Raw genomic sequence first — 5039 nt, forward strand, 5'->3', positions numbered from 1 at the left:
AGGTTGTGTGACACCACAGTCCCGAGGAGAGCAAAGAGATATTTGCTGATGGTTTCATTGAGGCAAAGTTCTTTGTTTATTTGACATTACAGAAGCCAGATTGGGAAACCAAAGTTTGGAGAGACCTGTGGCCTGGTTTTGGAAAGAATGCAGTTCTGTTCCCAAAAACCTTATCAAACATGAGCAGGGGGAGGCAAACGCAGCCATGCCAACGCCACCTGCTCTCCTCCTGCTCAGAGGTCTTGTTTGATTAGCTCTCGGGAAAGACTTCTCCGTCTACTAGTTCCTCCCCAAAAAAGGGGCCTGGGCAGCCACAGCACCACCTGCCCCTTCCTTATCATGGCCCAGAAGCAAGCACATCAGCTACAGGAGCACGACGGGATGACTAACCAGGCCTTTTAAAACCGGCCAGTAAACAAGGGAACTTCCATCATAGGAAACATGCACTTTGAGTTTAGCAAGCATCTCCGTAATGAGGGAGATAAAGGTGATTCCAGAGCTAACAAAGATTATGATCAGCCTTCGGGGACTGGCCCACTTCCTGCTGTCCATGCAGGTGCCGCCCTCTCATCCTCTCTTGACCCTGCTCACTCCCACCTCCCCTCCTCTCTCCACCTTTCCCAAGTGCCTGCAGAATGACTTTTGCCCTCTTCTAGCCTCATGGCCACCAGGAAAACAGCCTCACAGAAATGCCTGCGAGACATCCTCAATAGCAACATAATCAACACTGTACAGCATTCACGTTCTGAGTCGTTCGTTCATATACCTGTTCATTATTCATCACAAAAATTAGACACTTTTCTATTTCCATGGCCTATGTATTCATGAAAGGAAAACTATACTGAAACTCTTCTCGTGTTGCCCAGGCTGGTCTCTAACACGTGCCATCTCCCCAGCTCAGCCTCCAGAATGACCACGTAAGGACGGAGTCTGTAAACCAGGAAATTAAGCAGATGCCTCTTCGGGTCTTCTAGCTAATCCTGACTAGCAGGAGTTAAAAAACAGACTTTCCTAGAGCGGTTCTCCTGGGAAGCAAGTCAAAGACAGGAGAAGGAAGAAACAAAAACAAAGAAAGCTAAAGTAAAGACACCAAATGGCTTTGGGATTTGCACCAAGAGACCAGAAAAAAGAGCTAACAAATGGAGCACAGAGAAAAACTCAGGGGCACAAACAGTAGGCTGCCCCACCACCAGTAAAACACAAGGGAAGCCAGGGGGTGTCTAACTTTAAGGCCACAGGTACTCCACCTGGGCAGTGATGCTCAGATACATGTGTCTTCACACTGGAATCGCTATGGGATTCACTCTAGGCTCTCTACAGAATACAGCTGATGCCCACATGCCTACTTATTAACTCTAAGCTGACCAGAAACAACACACCCCCTTACCAACTGGCCACCTCCCCAAAGATAAGGCCTTGAAAGGTAAGGACAAGCAAAACAGACAAAAAAAAGCAACACACACACCACCAGAAGAGACGACGTTAGACAGAGGTGCCCGGAAGCCAATCCAGTTATGGGAAGTTCCGGATCATTCACCCCCCCTGTAGGAACAGCTAAAGTCAGGGCCCACGGGTCCCCATCTTCTGGAGCCCCCCACCCCATGTTCTTTCTTATTAGGGTAGCTATCAGTCTTCTCTTTTCTCATCCTTTTCCTCTTTACAAATAGAACGTCCTCCTTTCACTGGACTTTGTCCCTCTAATCTATTTCAGGGGCTGAGCTCCGGTCCTGATGGCTACTCAGACAGCAGAGCAGCTGTGCTTGTCCCCCGGATGCAACAACCGGGACCACCACGTGCTGGTTCATGTTTTTACTGTGTTGTGAGGGCAAAATATTTCTTTTAGCCAGTCGGTTTCAAAAAAGTTTGAAAACTACTGAAGAGGCTCATAAAATTATTTGGAGTCTAATCTGTTGCCTCTTTGATCTTTCAATAGTTGAATCGTTAACTCACTACGTCTGGCATTTCTTGTTTGTCGCCGAGGGATGGTGCCCATACACATCCTGTGCTTATGGAAAAAGAATGACCAGAAATAGCCGGAAAACATTGAGTATATTTAAATGCCACACAGGGTAATAATTAGTCTTCAGTAACGGGAAGCCACAGAAGGGGAGGCTGAGCTGGCCGGGAGACAACACTGCCCAGAGCTCCGTGCTTAGCAATCGCTGAAGCAAGAGTGGGGGTTGGTTCATGGAGAAACAAAACAAGAGGAACTGAAAGAGGAATGGAGGCTGAAAGAGGACAGGGAGCCACGTGTGCCTCAGCAGTTTCCCTGAGCCACAGAGGCAGCCGCCTGATGCGTTGGGAAGGGAAGCAGGGGACAGCTCAGACAGACATCTCGTCAGTCTCCTGTGTCCAAGAGTGTAGCCTGCCGGATTTACCCCAGCTAAAAACACCCACCAGCATAGGCTGCATGTCCTCTCCCTGGGTCATCTTCCCTCATCCCTGACCTTGGCTGGTCGCTTGACACCAACCAGTTATCAACAAAGGTGAGAGGCTGAAAATAGATCACTGTGGACAACCTTCAGGCAGACCTGCCATACTGTGTCCTTGAGTGGTGCTTGGAGTGGACCTTTGCCGCTAGGGCTTCCTCAGAAGACTTGTTATCTGCACTTACGACTTATCAGTGACACATCCTGCCTGCGTGACTTGATACGGTGCACTGTCCGGGCAGAGTTAAGGCAGGGTGAGACCCTGGCACCATGCTAAAGGAAAAGTCTTCATAGACATGAGCTAGACTAGAAATACCACTCTAAACACGAAGAGATCCGAAGCTGTGGGAGCTCCTTCTCTCTGTCTATCTGTCTGTCTGTCTGTCTCTCTCTCTCTGTCTCTCTCTGTCTCTCTCTCTGTCTGTCTGTTTCTCTCTCTGTGTCTTTCTCTTTCTCTCTCTCTCCCTCACCTCTAACTTAAAGATGATCTGATTCTAAGACTTGAACATGGAGAAAAACAAAGCCATTTCCAGAATTCATCCATAGTACAAGTTTCCTATCACAACAGTGTGCTCTGGAAGGGTAATTCAGTGCTCTGCTTCTCCTGAATCCCTCCAGAGACTTATTCATGATACCTGAGTAGTAAGCCACTGCTTACTAAAGGAAAGTGATACTCTAATCTCCAATATCCCAGCAGCATGGGAAAAAGAGCCAGAGGAGGAGTGAGCTTGCAGGCAGCGTCCCGGCTCCACACTCAGCCTGCGTGGCCAGCTGGGGGTTGGTGCTCACTCTGGATGAGAAGGAGGGACCTGCTCATTGCCACCTGCACCCAGCACTCATGGTGTTCCAGGTTTTCCAGGTACCTGGAGGGCTTCTTTCTCCAGCCCTGAAAATAGGCGGTTGTGGGAAGACATCAGAGCCCCGGAGATGGCTGCCTGTAGGCAGGGAGGCCTGGAGGCTTTTCCCTGGTGCTACCAACATCCTTGTGCTTCCAGCCACCAGTCCAGCCCAATCTCCTGGCTCAATAAGTAATAAATTACTTATTCCTGAAGTGTCTGACAACCACCTGCAGGCCTGTCCCTGCTAGGAAGGGGCCCACACACACCTAATCCCCTGGCCAGCACAGCAAACACCTCAGTGAAGGAGCTGCCAGGGTCTTCAATGAATTCAGGGCTTCATAACCTCTTGCAGGTCTGTGAAATGTTTTCTGGGCACTTGTAATTTTTATATTAAGATGACTCTAGTTTATATAAGATTATCAGAGAGCCAAGAGGTTAAAAAAAATTAAATGATTATTTTCAACTGCGATTTTTACATACTCTCACAGTAAGAAGCAGCCCTATCATCTTGCATACAGAGAGCGAGAGAAGTCTTTAGATTAAGAGAAGTTGTTTTTAATTCTTAATCTGGTTGACAAGTAATTGTTAGGATCAGAGTCCTTCTAGAGATCAGGGTCCCCACTTGCACAGGACTGTGTACCCCCTGGGAGATCAGTCAGAGTGCTTTGGCTGAAATTAATACCCATCCTGCATTTCCTGAGAAGTACCGTGCCCCACATCACTACTCCTCGTAGAGTTTGGGCGAGCACTTCCCAAAACTAAACAAGGTAAATTCCATCCCTCAACTGGAATTATTTCTTGCTCTTTGTACCGTAATACCTCACCTAATGAATAAATAAGCAGAAAGAAAGCCACGCCCAGAAATGGACCTCGTTTGATCTCAACCATCTGCAGTTAACTGTTTCTCACAGATAGTTAACAGTAAAATTAATTTATTCACTAAGAGTAGTCATCTGTCAGAGAAAAAGTTGGATTTTGGAAACAGTAAGCTGCCCTCTATCCGTGCCTCTTTGTGTTATTCCTCGCGAGCTGTCCTTCTCGTAACTGGGTCGTTGCTCATAGAGCGATAAGAAGCCGGGAGGTTATCAGTCACCCACGTCACCTGCCGTCAGTTATGTAATGCTGATTGGGGAAAGGTGTGGCAGGTTTGTAGAAGTGGGCTCTTATTGGTGGCTTTAAGTAGCAAAGAGTATTAGCTTTATGACCAGGGAAAATATAAGATGACAATTTAAAAATATCCATTTAGTTTAGGGTGCTCTATGTCAAGTACACATTTACATGGTAATGGGAAGAGGATTAAAGTTACCCGGTGACATTCTTCAGATTGCTGAGAAATGAGAAATACATTTCACTCTTCACAGCTGTCGGGTTTATTTTTACTATGATGCACTCTTTTGTTAAAGGGGTGCGCTGGTGGTCCCTGCACTAGAGAATTTACATTCCCGATTCTGAACTATTTATTTCTTACAATGCCAAAGAATTTTATCAAAGTGAAAATTGGATCTCATTACTAAATCCTACAAAAAGAAATAAAGAATGTACTCTGCTTCTTCTCACAGTAGAACCATGTTCTGTATGGTATAAGTCCAGAAAGGATTTCACAGGACTCCAAAGGGCATATCTAGGTTAAGTCTCACCAAGTAGCAGAAATAGATAAAAAATGTACAGCATATTGTAATGTGATTTTTCTTTCAAAATTCTTTAAACACTGTACTGTGTTATGGTAAAAAAAAAACCTTAATATGAGATCTGTATTCAAATTTTTAAGCGT

The sequence above is a fragment of the Cavia porcellus genome, unplaced genomic scaffold (genome assembly GCF_034190915.1).
Source record: "Cavia porcellus strain 051 isolate PalLab524CR breed Dunkin Hartley unplaced genomic scaffold, mCavPor4.1 scaffold_1, whole genome shotgun sequence".
Classification (NCBI taxonomy): domain Eukaryota; kingdom Metazoa; phylum Chordata; class Mammalia; order Rodentia; family Caviidae; genus Cavia; species Cavia porcellus.